At 43.6% G+C, this 17,034-nt stretch overlaps 2 long non-coding RNA genes across 7 annotated transcripts in view; one reads left to right on the forward strand and one right to left on the reverse strand.

The window, feature by feature from the left end:
* Positions 1,459–8,910, reverse strand: LOC102161632. 2 transcript variants are annotated; one of them, XR_298642.3, is made up of 3 exons: positions 8,497–8,720; positions 6,532–6,600; positions 1,459–4,862 (listed from the first exon to the last, which is right to left on the reverse strand). It is a non-coding gene; the product is annotated as an uncharacterized LOC102161632 (long non-coding RNA). The 2 variants fall into 2 exon arrangements; XR_002345026.1 differs by having other exon boundaries at positions 1,459–6,600; positions 8,497–8,910.
* LOC102165197 overlaps positions 8,609–17,034 on the forward strand; it is a 298,565-nt gene continuing 290,139 nt past the window's right edge. For 3 of the 5 annotated variants that reach the window (XR_002345021.1, XR_002345024.1, XR_002345020.1), the window contains exon 1: positions 8,609–8,732. This is a non-coding gene — a long non-coding RNA (uncharacterized LOC102165197). Of the gene's footprint in view, positions 8,903–8,978; positions 9,102–17,034 lie in introns of those variants that run through there. The other 2 variants (XR_002345023.1, XR_002345022.1) reach the window with 2 other exon arrangements.

Below are 17,034 nucleotides of genomic sequence, written 5' to 3' on the forward strand. Positions count from 1 at the left end.
GTGTTTCTGCTACATCAATTGTACTTTATTTCTCCCCCTATGTTTCAGAGTATATTTCATATTCTTTTCTATATGTTTCTGAGTGCTTGATACATCTGATACTCTTTTTTTAATAAAAGCTTTCTCTCTAAAACATGCAAATAATTGAGACAAATTTTTAACAGCCAACACTCCAATTCCATTTGATAAATTGTTAAAGGAAATGAACGGAGTATTCAATAATGGGGAACTACAATTATAAAATTATCACGCTGATTAATCCATTTATCTAGTGTTATTTAATAAATACAAGTTTTAGCAACATTAAGATACCATTAAACACCTATTTATTAAATAAATAGAAATTACAAATGTCACTGTGGGGATCTGAGGAATCTGAGAATGACAAACTGTTTTAAGTGACGTATCTTTTAATTGTTTCTGGTCACATTTTCTTTTTTTTCTTTTCTTTCATCTTTTTAGGGCCACACCTGTGACATATATAAGTTCCCAGGCTACGGGTCAAATTGGATCTGTAGCTGTGGGCCTATGCCACAGCCATAGCCACAGCAATGCCAGATCCGAGCTGCATCTGTGACTGACATTGCAGCTCACAGCAATGCTGGATCCTTAACCCACTGAGTGAGGCCTGGGATCAAACCTGCATCCTCATGGACACTAGTTGGGCTTGTTATCGTGGAGCCACAATGGGAACTCCTGGTCACATTTTCAATTGTTTTAGTTTGGGAAAATAAAAAGACATTATGAACTGTGAAACTATTAGACATGATTTGACACAAAGAATCCTACATTATGCAACATCTTCCAAGGAAATATACAGATTAAAAAGTTATTTACTTACAAATATTTAGATTGATGCTACTTATGACCACAAAAAAAAAATAATAACTGGGAAAACCAAAATGGCTGGGAATAGGAGATGGCCAACCAAAATCAGTCCTATTACAACAGAAGATCACTACAGGGCTCTAAAAACATCAACTGTGTGGCTGATGCATGAAAATATGAAATGAAACTAATTTTATAAAGCAGAGTGTAAAAATGCCCACTGTGAAAACTACGTTGACACATGGAAATTAATTTGCCAGAGCACAATATGCCATTTCCTGATTTCCTCCATGGAAAATAAAAACAACACTATTTAGCAAAGATAAGAAGAGAATTTGGAGGGAAATGAATTGAGGTGGCTTCCTTGGATTCTTATTCTTTCCTTCAAAATTGCCTAAGTTGACCTGTATTCATGAATAAAACAACACCACAGGGGTTTTATCGACAGCACATGATTCTATGCATAAAAAGACAGGTCTGTGCCCATGTATTGTGATTAGAAACTACCTGCCTTTTCTCTTCTGACATGGTTCATCCTCCAGGCAAGTGACCACATGATGAACTGGGAAACAATATTTCTCCCTAATCCATACACCCAGTCTGGACTATGTTAAAATTTTACAATGGTAATAGCTGTTGATTTGTTTGTTTGTTTTATTTTGTAAAGAAGATAGCTTATGCACAATAAAATGTTACATCCATTCACACAGTAGCAACTATAAGAGTTTATAACAATCGTGGCACCAAGAGCTACTTACCTGTCTTTTAGTAGGACTCCGTAGAAAATCCTGTGCCATGTCTAAGATTAATCTTCCACCTGGGTCAAGATACATCAAGTTGAAGGAACACATAACCTACAAACAGTCTAGCTTAGTTCCCTGGCTAAAGATCTTTTGTTTTATATGGATGCAAGCATGAAACTAGGGAGGAGGTAAAATTCTAACAGAAAAGTAACATCAGAAAATAAAATTAGCTCTCTGGGATACAGACAGTGTGAACAATTTTTTTAGAAAATTATTTTGCAAGTCACCTGGATTTATCTTAAAAATCCAGGCACATTTGATCTCTATTCTATAATGTATCCGTGCTTAATTTAATATAAAAATAACGTATTTTAATCATCAGTGAAATAGTTTAGTTCTCTCTCCCTCCAAATCTAGAGCCAAATTGATGTTCCAGGAAGATGCCCGTGGGTTTGTATACTTTCAGCCCATGGCTGCCCACTCCCAGTGTGTGCGGGGGGCGGGACTAAGCCCCATTTGTGAAATGGGGCTCAAAGGTACACTGAGTGAGCATATTTGAATAAAGACATTAAGTCATAACAGGACGGAGACAGGCTGATACTTGCTTTGCTCATGACAGTGTTTTTGCATTCAACATTTTATTTAATGTTTATTATTTAATGTTTTATTTTGCATTTAAATGTCTTATTTCACAAAGAAAATACAATCCGTAAATCTTCTACAAGTTAAAGGATGTATATACTTATTAGAAAGGAGTGCATAATTTAAGAAATCATTTTCCAAACACTAGACATACTTCATGAAACTAACACAGAGTATTAACTTTTGCTTTATCATATCTTTATTTGAGGATCTATGAACAAATTGCCACTAAAATGTTTTCCTGTCAGATATCTGGTTATTTAAGGTAGGATATCCTGAAGGCCAGATTGTCAGAAAACAGTGATAATCAATAACAAAACATAGAAAACAAATGAGAACCATAGAAATGATTATCATTTTTTTTTATAAAATAAGAAAAATGGAGTTCCCTTGTGGCCTAGTGGTTAAGGATCTAGTGTTATCACTGCAGTGGCTCAGGTCACTGCTGTGGCATGGCTTCGACCCCTGGCCCATGAACTTCTATGCCTTGGGTGCAGCTAAAAAATAAAAATAAAATAAAATAAAATAAAATAATAAATGATACTAATTATTCAGGGGGTGAGAGATGATATTAAGACCAAATGAAACACTTAGAAAAAACACTACAGGGGCATAGACAGTATGACCAAAAAAAAAAAAAAAAAGGTCAGTATTGTACAACTATAATTTGCATACTCTGCTATTTAAAATTTTTCCTCATAGTTTACTATGGAATGTAACAACAATAAAAAAGAAAGACCTGGATAAATGTTGACCAAAGCCTCTAACTAAGAAGATTATTGCCTCAAATTTTGAAAATATTCTTGGAATATAGTATAAGTAGTAAAATATACGTGGAGCATAAGAACTTATTTGCCCGCTGAGGAGACAATGAAGCAATTCAAGAAACACAAATCATGATGCTTTGCACGATGCTTTGCCTATGGGCACCTGTACACGTGACAAATTAGTGTGATTATTAAGACCGTTAGTGACAAAGTCAAAGTCCCCCCTTTTGATTCATGTTTGCTATTCATTTATCTTGGTGGTAGTTCATTTTCAGGCTTAAATTAAAGCTTGTGGTGGAAAGATGAGAGCAGAGGGCCGAGATTGGCCCCAGGACTGGAACTCTATCATAAAAGCCAGCACGAGTCTTAAGATTGATGTGCTAAGTTGGAACACGTGGTAAGGTCATCTAAGATTCAGAAGGGCAATGTAAGATTCAGAGGTATTATTTTTTTTTAAGATGGAGGCTATCAAGTTGTGTGTCTAGACAGCTATTTAAGAGCCTCTCTGGGTCACTCTATGTGCCAGAGTCCAAAGAGCTGGCACTAAACAGAGACAAAACTAATGGAAAAAGATATAAAAGGTGGGCAGGAGGGGAAGTTAAATTAGCTTGGGACAAGGTCCTACTGTCCAGCACAGAGCAGAGAACCATATTCAATGTCCTACGATAAACCACAATGGAAAAGAATATAAAAAGAAAAAAAAAGTGTGTATATATAGATATAGATCTAGATAACACACACATGCGTATGTGTGTGTGTGTGTATATATAATCTGAATCTTTTTGCTTGTGCAGCAGAAATTAACACAACACTGTAAATTGACTATACAAAAAGGGTTGATTTAAAAATAAAAAAATATATTTAAAAAATACAAAAAAATATTTAGCTTGGGAAATGGGATGGTGATTAGAGTAAGTCTATAACCCCAGACAAAGAGGCTGGTTACCTGTACACATTTCTTTTTTCTTTTTCTTCTTTTTTTAAAATCTTTTTTGCCTTTTCTAGGGCCGCTCCCACGGCATGTGGAGGTTCGCAGGCTAGGGGTCTAATTGGAGCTGTAGCCACTGGCCTATGCCAGAGCCACAGCAACGCAGGATCCAAGCCGCGTCTGCAACCTACACCACAGCTCATGGCAACACTGGATCCTTAACCCACTGAGCAAGGCCAGGGATCGAACCCGCAACCTCATGGTTCCTAGTTGGATTTGTTAACCACTGAGCCATGACGGGAACTCCCCACTTGCACATATTTCAATGTGACAATGATAAGTGAAGGCAGAGGGAGAAAGAAAAATCAAAAGACATGATAATGGAAACATGGATAAGAAATAATAAATAGCTTCTTAGGGTTGAACTGCAGACATGGCAACTCTTCTCATATCAGCCTTGTCACCTTCCAGTGTTTCTTGAGCAGCTGGTAATGGTCTGTTCTGGCAATGGTTTTAACATGCCTACCCTTGGTCCCAGCCACTCCACACCCATAAACAGGGATAAATCTTGGGATCCTCAATGCAGAAGGCCCAACACTCATCGTGGTCAAGCTTGTATTGAATGACTTTCGTGATGAGCATTCACTTGGCCTCCCCTTGCACATGATGAAGTGATTTTAATTTCAGCAATGTTTTTTGAGCACTTCTTCTGTGCAAAGAACTGTGCAAGGTGCTGAGAGGGAAGTAAAGTCCAATGAGAAATGGGACCTTGGAAAATCACTGAGTTCATTTTTGAAGGACCCATCCTGGTCCAAATGAAGCCACTGAAACAAATTAACGTGATAAGGCAGTCATTTCCATGCTCTGGAAACACACAAGTACACAGTGAGATGCTGGGGCTGAACCCTGGAGTTTCTGGGTCCCAAATATCAGAGATGAATGGCAGTCACATTTCTGTCAAAAAAGAAACATCTCATGTATGATGGGGGTCTGGAGCCACAGCCAGTATCTAAAAATAGGCTGGGCGCTCTCTTAGCCCCAAACCAGCTGGAAAAATACTTTTGCTGCATCCTTGAGGTGCAGCCAGAAGGAGGAAAGTATGGGACCCGGGCCAAGTGGCTCACTGCTTTGGTGACTGTGCCCGCACTTCCCTCATATCCCTGCAGGATGGAAGGCCCAGGCTGCCAAAGAGATGGAATCTGGACCAGAAGGTGAGGCCCAGGAGGAGGTAAAAGAGGGAGGGCGGTGGAGAGAGGGAGAGGTGAGAACAGATTTCACCCAAAGACTTTGGAGGATGCCGAACACTAAGCAGAACGGTGGACAAGCCAAAACTGGAAGATGAATTTCCCAGTAATTAAGTACAAATAAGAGAACAACATTCGAAAGGACTTGTAAATAACTATATTTAAGATCCTCCCAGAAAATGGATAAACGTTTCATGGAAGAGAATTCCTGAGAGTTGAATCCTTGAAGACAGGTCGTATTTCAACATTCAGAAAAGGCCTTAAGAGCCAAGGGCTCCTGCCTAAGGCTTCACAATCTGCAGGAGCGCCCTCCCCAGGAGACGGTTTGTAAAGAAGTTTTTTAAAGGTGACCAGGGCACGTCTCAAGGATCAGAATGCAAACGGAAACTGGACCTCAGTGAGCAGTATCCCATCCAGGTGACCCAGGCTTCGGGCCTCCCGGCTGGAGCATCCCTCTGTGAGGGCCAGGGTATCACACACTTGTCACTTGTCCACACTGCCCATTAAGAGGAAGCAGCTCTCCCGGTCTGAGAGCAGTCTTTTACCATCACTTGCCTTCCAGGGTAGACTATGGTGGTGGGATGGTGCTGACCCCAAGACACGCATCTTTTCAGCACTTGAGACTGGGACCTGGGGCTAGGACCCTGTGCTAGAGTGCATTCACATGGACAGAATGTAAAGAAAAACTGGAAGGAACTAAAAATAACTGCACCTCTATGCATGTGCAGTGAGGGCAATTAGACACAAAAGAGTGCAAATCAGCGGCCATTTCTAAAGTGCAGGGAGTGAAGCAGGGTCCTGCTCATGATCCCTGTGTGCAGCACTACCGCGCTGGTGGGCAGACCACCTAAGCCACCCTTCCGTCCCCACCTTCACCCCGTTTAAGGGACCAGCTCCTGGAGAGCAAATGAGGGAGAGCCTGTTTCTCTCCCTCCTCTGCAGCAGCAGCAGCCCCGATAAAGCCTTGCCTGAACTCCGCATCTAGCCTCTTAGCAATTTTATCCATTAAAGAGTCCAAGGACCCCAAAATAGTAGCACTTAGGTCCACCAGTGAAATCGGCCTTCTTGTCTTTGGCTGGTTTCTTTAGCCCAATCACTTCTGGGAACATGAACAAACTCAAGTTTCTGGACCTACAATGTTCAGACGCAGACCCCGACCCTGAACTTGGTGATCCCTTAAGTGCAGGGTGGTGAAAAACGTCCTGTGGAGCCGCTTGTTTCTTTTGAGATGGGTCAATGGCAGAGGCATGAATTACAACCACCCTTCCCAACACCTACCATGTGTTCACCAGGTGATAGCACCTGTTATTTTTACAGAAGGCATGTTTAGCTGCAGTTATTCTGGGCATACAGCTATTCAAGAAAGTAGGACTGCTTACCTCTGAATTTTCTCTTTTGCATTTTCTCTGTCTCTCACCTTGGAGACGGCATGGGTATGCCATTAGTACCTATGAAAATAAGATGAAAGGGATCAATAGCTTTCCTTCTGCAGTTTTCATGCTCTTCTCCAAATCCTATTGGTTTACTACATACTGGCTGTACTAGGAAGTAAAGTTTGCATATTAATGGAAGGGGCCTTAACCCGTTCAGTTTACATAGACTCTAAGTATCATCAGAAATACTGCGCAGAAGCTGGAGTTTTAAAAATTCAAGGAAATACATCTGGAAACGTGTTTTTACACTGTAATTGCTTTGTTCTACTAAAAAAAGTACAAATGTAAAAATAAAAATATTTCGTACAGATTTTGTCATTAATTCAAAATAGTATAATGTGCATATTATCGTATTTTTGAAACTTTTGGTATAATTTTTTTAAAATTTAGTTTTAATTCTTCAATATTATTTACATAGCATATTTCTGAACTAACAATTGCATTTAAGCAGAACTTTATACAATTATTTATATCTAAACCCATTAAAGGAAGTCTAATGTTGGACAGTCCACTCAGGGAAATATTGTTGTATCAGAGAAAATATAGGGTAGTACGGGCAGAATGATCAACAATGGCACTTAGATGAAAATAAACTATGATAATAACTACTGAAGATAAATGGTGACCAAGGAAATAATTTTAGCTGCAATGTTGGCCTATCTGAACGTTAAGCAAGCATAGGATGCTGTTGAGAAAACTTCTCTTCAATTACACTCACGTGGGTAAAGGAATTTGCTTTGTGTTTAACTCTTACATATAGTCCTAAGTATATGCTGGAAAATAATTGAGTTTTAAAATCAAATCTGTGTCAATGGCCAATCTTGCTATTGATTAAATAATAAAGCAATGTAAATGAATTCTAATTGAAAAAGATAACATACATGCTTATAAAACAACATGTATATAGAAAACATACAAAAATGGAATAAAAAAACCCAACCTGGAAAAAGTAAATGTAGTGAGTTGCAAAATGGAGTGTTCCTTGAATAAAGCCAATCACTATCTTAGGACATGTTAAAATGTGATGATAATAATTAGATCCGCTTTAAATGGTCTCTCTTGCTTCCCTTTTTCTTTTTGACACAAATCTCTCTTTCTTAACTGATTAGAGTACAGAACACTCTGTACTTGTAAATTTCTAGGACCATGGTTCCTAATTTAAAAATTCCATTAGCAAAGGGTTTTATATTTCGATCTTCAACGACAACATGAATTATATTTCTACAAAAGGATCAGTCTCACCTGAAAAACAAAACAGTTTTAGTTCTGGGTTTATGGCAGTCAACAACAAATCAAAAAGGTCATTTTGGAAATTACTGTTGATAGTATTAAACTTGAATTTCTTGCTGGAAGCAACAAACTAATATTTATTTTATACCTACCAGCTATTATCTGCATACTAGAATTTATACACAAGACACCCTCCTGGAAGAAGATTCCATCGTAAAGTCACACAGTACAGTGTTCGACTACCAGCTACTTTTAATTATAAACCAAAAGAAATGATTTAATAAGTTCCTCCCCAAACCGGCGACAACGCTTTGGAAAGCCTCGTGTTAACCAGTAAGATGCTGGAGTTCCCCTCGTGGCTCAGTGGTTAACAAATCCGACTAGGAACCATGAGGTTGTAGGTTCGATCCCTGCCCTCGCTCAGATCTAGCATTGCCATGAGCTGTGGTGTAGGTCTCAGACTTGGCTCGGATCCCACGTTGCTGTGGCTCTGCTACAGCTCCGATGAGACCCCTTGCCTGGGAACCTCCATGTGTCACGGGAGCAGCGGCCCTAGAAAAGGCAAAAAGACAAACCAAACAAAACAAAGAAACCCAGTAAGATGGATGCTAAGCAAAACAAACAAAACAAAGAAACCCAGTAAGATGCTAAGTCCCATGAGGGCAGGGGACTCAGCAGCACCTTCACTTTCCTTCTTCGTCTCCAGCAGCTGGAACAGGCTTCCTGAACATTTGTTGGGTCCAGGTGAAAACAGTCTTCTTTCATTTTGAAATGGCTTCTGCGGACGCGCGTGGAGCAAAGTCTAGAGCTGCAAAGAGGCACCTTGAGGAGAGGAGGTCGCAAAATTGAGAGGAGTCGCGGGACGAAGAGGACTCCAGAGGAGGCAGGTGAACCCCGAGAGCAGGAGTGAAGCCGGGGTGAGCGCTCCTCGACGCGGCGCAGGGGGCGGGGCAGGCTGGCGGGAGCGAGGTTTCGGGGCTCCTGCTAGAGACATCCCCGGGAGTAAACTGCAGCCGCCCCTCCACCGCCGCGCACTTGAGACCGGACCCGGAGTCTGCCGCGCTTCGGGGCGCACCCGCGGGAGCAGGTGCGGCGGGAGCATGCGCGCCGGCGGCGCCCCAGCCCCGAGGCCCCCTTCTCCCGGCCCCCTCCCCCCAGCCACACAGACCTCCCCCGGGCACCACCAGGCACGCGGCGCCTCAGCTGGGCAGCCCGAGCCCTGCAGCCCTGGCTCGCGCTTGGCCTGTCGCCGAGTCGGCGTTGCGGGCGGCGGGGTTCTGCTCCGGGTAAGGAGGGCGCCCGCCGCCGCCAGGTGGCTACGCGCCCCGCGGCCCGAGGCTCGTGCGTGTCGCCCGCGGCGGGGCCGGGGGCGGGGGAGCGGCGGTTGGGAGTCGCCTCGCCGGTGCCGCCTCTTTCTTTTTCTCTTTGGTCGCCGGGCACCCGCCCGGCTCCCCAGCGAGGCGCTGCCCACAAGTCGCTCACTTTCGACGGCCCGGGCCGCGGGCGGGGGCGGCCTGACTGCCGCGGCCCCGAGCGGCCCTCGGGCCCCGCGCCAGGCGGCGGGGTCGTGTCCTCTCGCGCCGGGGTCCCCACGCTCTGAGCCCGCTGGGGCCGCGGGGGGTCGTACCTGAGGCTCAGCTACCTGTGGGGTCGGTTGCAGGTGTCTCCTCGAGGTCGGGGCTCTTTGGAGGGCATTGCCCCTCTGCCTTTTCTATCCTGTCGTCATGGATGGGGTCTGCAACCTGGGATTTATTTTATATACACCTGTATCCGCCTGGAGGGGCATTCTTCATCTGTCCGTGGCCTGGGGTGGAAACTTACTAGAAGGAAGGTCCGGTCATTGCTGTTGTTGAGACTGCAGAACGTGAAAGTCCAGGAGGGCAGCCTGGTGGGGACCTGCTCAGCTGTGCCCTCTCCGTGCCCACCACTCACTGTCACTGCAGGGTTACTGGGTCTCAGCCAGGACCAGCCCAGGGCAGGGTCTTTGGTCTCCCGCTGATGGAGCTGGTCTGTAGATGCTGCTGGTTGGCTTTGGTCTCAGTCCTTAGCCAAAATAAGCTTAGTTGAGATTTCAAAAAAGGTTAAAGTGGCAAAGAGTGGTGGGTGTGGAGTTTGTACTTGATGCTTGGTGGTAAAAAGACTTAGAATGCATTTAGCTTTTCCCAAGATGCTAAGTAACCTCATTTACACCGTAGAGTGCCTTAGAATCCAGAGAATGTGTTAATAGAGATTTTCGAAGCATCCAAATGGATGGATTGGGTTCTGCTCTACTGGGTGTGTAACTGTTGAGTAGGAAGGAAGATGAGCTTAAAACCGCTGTCTATTATGTTCTCAAGTTGTGAGGCACATTGATGGGTTCCTTTTGCAGATGACCTTGACTGGAATTGTTTACTTAGCACTTTCCTGGACAGTATCAGGGTCAAAAGAAATATTAAGCTTGGTCTATCTCTGCAGTGAACTCTCAGTCTGTTTCCTAAGAAAGGAATTGGTGGGAAGGTGGTCTCGTGAAGACAGAATTAAGAAAGGTTCCTGCCCTAAAGAGAAATAGGTGTATTTTTAAGTTCATCGTAAGAATCGTAGGTGAGCTCTACCATTTGTATATTTCATTAGTACCTTTGTGATTTGTATCTTAAACTAAACTTCTAATTAATTTTTACTTTTTAAAAAGTTTTATTGAAATATAGTTGATTTATAATGTTGTGGTAATTTCTGCTGTACGACAAACTGATTCGGTTATACATATATACACACATCCATTCCATTCTTTCTTTCTTTTTTTTTTTAGCTTTTTAGGGCCACCTGCGGCATATGAAAGTTCCCAGGCTACGGGTCAAATGGGAACTGCAGCTGCTGGCCTATGGCCCAGCCATAGTAACTGCAGATCTGAGCTGTGTCTGTGACCTACACCACAGCTCACAGCAGCACAGGATCCTTAACCCACTGATCGAGGTCAGGGATCAAACCCACATCCTCATGAATACTAGTCAGGTTCATTACCGCTGAGCCACAGCAGGAACTCCCACATCGGTTCTTTTTCAGATACCTTTCTTAAAAAAGTTTTTAGTTGTCATTTGTACAATAAATTGTCTCCTGTGTATGCTCATTCATTCATATGACAAATCACTAAAGCTTGACTTTTGGTGTGTTGAGGAGATAAAACATGCAAACCAAATCACTTGGGAGCAAAGCAATAATGCTACAGAACTAAATAGGACCTGGGACTAAAACAATCTGAAATAAAATGCCAGCGTTATGAAACAGACCTTCATCAGAAGGTCTGGCAAGGAGAAGGTCTCTGGGGTCTGGAGTGATCCGAAAAGCACGTGGAAGATGTTGGCCCTGGGCTGAGTCCTGAGGAGTTTATTTTGTGTATAGATGGAAGGACTGAGGAAGAGCATGGGAGCCTAGGAGGGAGGAGGGGGTCCCATGCTCTAAAAGGAATGATTAGGATGTGTCAGGAACGAAGAGGGTGACCTCCAGTGCTCGGTTTGGATAGTGTGGCTTTACATGCTCTCCTCACAGCCCCTGCCCCAAACTAGAAAATGTCTGTTCATTTTCCCCAATTCAGCATCATTTCTCCACTGAGAAGGCCTCCTTGAGTCTCATGACCAGAGTTCCTTCCTTTGACTTTCACTTTTCCTGGTTCATCTCAATGCATATATATAAACAACTTTTTTTAAAAAATGACCCAAACCTTAGATTTTACCATTTTCCTTTCATTAATTAAAAAAATTGAGGTATAATTGACTTGTAACATTATTTTGTATTTCAGGTGTGCAGCACAATAATTTGATGTATGTATGTATTGTGGAATAATTGCCACAGATAAGTTCACATCATCTTACATAGTTTCCTTGTAATTGAGGACTTTTAAGAGCTACTCTTAATTCTGTGTTATTAACACTGTTTCAAATATGCAACACAGTATTATTGACTATAGGCATCATCAACTATAGGCATCAAAAACTTGTTTGTGTTCTTTAGGACTTAGTTTCTGTCTTTAAGGAATATATATATATATGAGTATGTGTGTGTGTGTGTGTGTGTATATATGTTCTTAAAAGGCAGAAACAGATCCTTAGCTCTCTTTATTCAGAGTGTTTTTGCATTGTGGTTATAGCTTTTTAATGTAAATGATAATAGTCCTCTGGTGTCTGGCAGGATAACTGGTCAGGTGCACACTCAGCAGGTGTCTGTAGGGCAGAATCCAGGCTAAGTAAAGGCTCAGTGGGAAAGTAAAGAATTTGCAGCTGGAAGGCCTGGGGTTCTCACTGTGAAGGGGAGGGGGAGCTGGAAGCCACCGGGGTTGGTGATGGGATGGGGAGAAGACTGTGCAAGCAGCACCAGGCCCCTCCCCCATTCCTTCCAGAGCGTCTTAGGTTCCCTTCTTTTGAGGTGAAGGAAAGTTCAGTTTCTGAAATACTGCGTTCATATACACACTACTCTATATAAACTAGGTAACCAACAATGACCTGCTGTATAGCACAGGGAACTCTACTCAATCTGTAATCACCTCCATGGGAAAAGAATCTGAAAAAGAATGGACATATGTATATGTATAATGGAATCATTTTGCTGTATGCCTGAAACTAACACAGCATTGTACAGAAAAAGAAAAATACTCCATTCAAAATAAGCTGAAATGGTGAGTTTGCAGTGAAGACTCTGGTGTTGGGCCAGGAGAAAGCGAGCTAGGAAATACCCAGCTGACGGGGGGGTGGGGGGTGACAGAAAAAGGAATGAATTAGCACAGAGAGGAGAGAGCAGTTCTGTGCCTGGACTGTGGCTGCAGCCAGTGAAAGCCCCTGAGAGGAACCGAGAAGTGGCCTGATGGGGGTGTAAAGCAGCAGCCTGGTGACAAGGGAGCCAGTGGAGGACCAGAGCAGGAACTGATGAAAAAAAAGTCTGAAAGGGGGAGCTGGAGTTGAACTTGGCTACAAAGAGATGACACTGTGGTTAAGCTTTATGGTGAGCTTCCTGTTTTAGGTGTGAGGATGTTCCCCTTTCACTTGATTAGTGTTTTGTCATTTACAAAACATTCCCACCTGGTAGCATTGGTGAACATTTTGAGGATAGCTTATCGTGGGAACATAACCTCCCAGTGAAGAAAAACTATTTAGGTCCGTTAAACAAAAACCTATGGACTGTTCACATACATTCAAAGGGCCCTTGCAGCAGGTAGTTTAAATACATATATATATATATTAGTTTGTATTTAAGCAAAGTAAATGAATGAAAAACAGTGAATTAGCATATACTTGCTAGAAATGAAACTCCATTCACACACATAATGTCATCTTTTGTTTAAACATTTGCACTATTTTTTTTTAAGAATAGTGCCTCAGAAGACTTTATCCCTATTTTATTTTGCAAATACTGGTTTTTGCAGTAGCAATGGAGAAACAAAAACTTTGCTTGAGCCCATTCGATCTGTGCGCCCCCACACACACACCCCGGCCTGGGTGTGCCTTCTGGGAGGACGTCACCACAGTAGCGCCTCTTGTTCAGCCAACCTGCTGGACCTTTCTTAGAGTTGTGTTGATTGCAGCTTGTATGTGAGGCGTTTTCTTAATGGAACCAGACGTTGTGGAGAAAGTTATGCATCCCTTCTGAAGGTGGATCTTAAGTGATGCAAGTGCGGTGGCTGCCACAATTAATAATTGATTAACGACCTGTCTGCAAGGTACCAGATGGGAGATGTGGGAAGCACAGCCTCAGTGATGTACCTTTGTCCTCATGCCTGGCCAGAGAGGAATAGATAGAGCCCTTTCATGCACAGCAAGCTATTATGATAGCTTTTGAGATTGTGATAGCTTTTTAGATTACATCATTATAGACTTGCTCCCTGGTTTTTGTTTTGTTTTGTTTCTGTTTTTGAGGTGGGGGGTTAATTAAGAGATTTAAATGGGGCAGAGGCATTTTTGCTGGGCCTTTTGTGCTGACACTTTTGTGTCAGTCATGTACTGTGTATATGGGTACGACCCTGCCTTCAAGGAGCGTATAGTCCAGCGAGGGGACAGATGTTACACCATTCTCCCACCATACATCTAAGGACAAAGTTTGTATATTACAGGAAAGACCAACAGAAGGGCCTAATTTGGGTTTGTAGATACAAGAGGTATCTCTGAGGAGAGGAGCCACTGGCCGGGCAGGGAGTAGGGCAGACAGAAGTTCAGGGACAGGCGAACAGGCGTGTGAAACCCCATGGTGGAAAAGAGGTGGGGGCTCAGAGAAGGGAAAGGGTGCAGCCAGGGTGGGCGAGGGACTGGGAGGCAGTCAGGGACAGAGTGGGAGGCCCCAGGAAGTCCGTGTTCAGGACAGTCTTTTTTTTTTTTTTTTTCCCCAGAGCTGTACCCATGGCATATGGAAGTTCCCAGGCTAGGGGTCACATCAGGAGCTACAGCTGCTGGCCTACGCCACAGGAATGCTAGATTCGAGCTGTGTCTGCGACCTACACCAGAGCTCACGGCAAGGCCGGATCCCCAACTCATAGAGTGAGGCCAGGGATTGAACCCACATCCTCATGGACACCAGTTAGGTTTGTTACTGATGAGTTTTTCATGCCACCGGAGGCTTTGCAGAGTGAGCAGGCATGATACGATCTTGGGCCGTCTGTAGAACACTGTGCAGGAGGCAGGGCCAGGTAGGAAGGCTGCCACTGAAGGTGTCTAGCCCAGGAGTGGTGGCTGGGGAGATGGGCAGAAACAGAGGGACTTCAGGAGTGTATTTTGGAGGTAGAATTTATAGAACTGCTTATGGATGAGAGGGTAAGGTTAGTACTCTGAAATCTCGCATGAGAAGCTGGGTGACTTTTCATAGATGAAAATTTACATAAATTTACAGGAATTTTGTAGGTGGAAGACTGGGATGAAGCAAACCTCCTAACTTTCCCTTGACCATTTTTTCCAGCCTAAGATCTACCGGCTGTAGGTTATTTTTAGGGAGACAACTTGATGTGGTTGTGATGCGTGTGAAGCACCCAGCTTTGTGCTGGGCACGTGGTTTTGGCGTCTGACGATGTGACTGTCTTTCCCTTTTCTGTGGCTGTGGGGTTTCTGTAATCTGCTTGGCATGCAGCAGACCTAATGGCCCTCCTGAGCAGCCGGTCTGTCTACAGCCGTCGAGACAGACCGGCTTGGGGAGCATTTTCCGTCTTGATCAGGAAGGTCTAAAATCACCTGATATGCCGCCTGGACCGTCTCTTTCCCAGTTTCCCCTACAGCCTGGCATCCCAACCCTGATCTTAACAGTGGGAGCCTCTCTGAGTCCTGAAAGGTCTCTGGTCCTGCAGAGCTGTTGCTTCTTGGTTCCTTGTTCTGTGAGTACATCAGACTTAGGAATGGGACTTTCTTGAGTGACAGCATTTACACAGTTGCTCTCGGTCATTATTATTATAACAACTTCTTTCTAAATAAAACTGAAGGAGCAGTTACAGACATGATTCCAGGCCTGTATCAATGGATCCAGGTGAGCACTGGTTCCAATCTAAGGCCCAGTTCATGGATGGGCACAGGTTCTGCTCTTGCCATTGCTTTTCTAGATTGAGTCATGCAGGGCACACTGACTTAGCTGTTTGGCAAATGGGGTTGAGACATATATTCAGCGTCACCAGTTTGGATGTCTAAAGGGGCTAGACAGGCAAGGGAACCAAGTGAAGAAAACCCCAAAGCCTCTTGATTTTGCTTTCATTTTCTCACCTTTGACAACTGAGCACAGATCCTTGTTTTGTATAAGAAGTTCTCTAAGTACAAGGATAGTGAGGGAAGGAAAATCCTCCTTGCCATGGAGACAGTAGGGAGTGGTGGGACTGTGGCAAACTAGGGCTCTTACGTGTTCTAAGGCGGAGTTATTTAAAAAAAAACCACCCCAAGTTGGAAATCTACATTTTGAAAAGCATGAAACCTCCCTATTTAAAAGTGCCGGCTTCCTAGTAGTGGTAGGACACTGCCAAGGTAAACAGAGTTTGTCTCCTGACTGGATACCGTTTGCAGCCACTTTGCTGGCTCTGACTCTTGGGGTCAGCTCCATGATGAGCTGAAGGTACTTTCCTTTACTCCCGCTGTTTTCCTTCACTTGTCAAAACGTCTTTCTTATTTATCCTGATGGAGAATATCAACAGACACACCAGCTTCTTATTTCCCTGATTCCTGCCCGTTCAGTCTGACTTGATTAAACCTGGGGGTGAAGTGTGGTCAGCTCCTTCCAACCCCGTGACCCTGTAAGGCACATGCTTCTGGAAGGAGCTGATTATCAACATTTGGGTAGAACCTAGACTTTGGAAAGTTTCCAATCATGTTTCTGTCTGAGGAACTTTAAAAACATATGCCTATTGTTAAAGTATATCTTCTTAACCATGTGTCTAATAGTTTGTATGACTTGAGGATACTAATTTTTATGGGATCAGAGGGGGGCAGCATCTTCTCTTGCGTGTGGTGGGCTTTTGCTGAGTAGTACCTGCTTTTCTCCTGAGTTTTTTCCCTCCAGGAAGCCTCCAGGTGTCCCTAAACCTGAGTTCTGCTCCCTGCCCTGTGCTTGCCCACTGCGATGTGCCTGGTCTGCTCTTTCACTCTGAGTAAAAGATCCTTACTTTTCTGTGGTCCCCACAGAACTTTTTGGGTTAAGCAAGAGCTTGTTCATGACATTTTTACAAAGCCCAGCAATTGCCTGATGTGTGTTAGACACCAGTAAATAAAGCTTGAGTGATTTTTGAGTCAGTTGGTGACAGGCTCGTATGGGAAAGAAACGTCACAGAATCTAGCATTTGGGGATTGGGATTACCTGGCTTAGATGTTGGCTTTGATTGAAAATGTGAGCACTGACCTTCCAACCACTCATTTTATTACTGTTATGATCACATATCAAAGGAAATGTAAAGGTTCTTCCCTGTGCTTTATGGCGGAGAATTTCCTTTAATTCCCAGCCATTATACCCTTTAGTCCTGAAACTAGACACCATCAAGGAGAATTATGAGAGGTGCCAGCTTGGCACTTTCAAGTCTATGTATTATGCACTCAATTTCTGAGGATGGTTAGAACAAAGGCTCCCTCCTCCCCTTCCAAAATAGTGAGCTTGCTGTGATTTTTTTTTCCCAGAACATATGTGGAGGTTTTTCAGGCAGCTTCACACACACAGTTGAGCTGAGAGCAGGAGCCACTAGGGCTGATACACCGAGGATTTGAGACGTGTTCACGGGCACAGCAGAGCCAAGTGCTGAAGGTA

This window comes from Sus scrofa, chromosome 6 (genome assembly GCF_000003025.6).
Source record: "Sus scrofa isolate TJ Tabasco breed Duroc chromosome 6, Sscrofa11.1, whole genome shotgun sequence".
Taxonomy (NCBI): Eukaryota; Metazoa; Chordata; class Mammalia; order Artiodactyla; family Suidae; genus Sus; species Sus scrofa.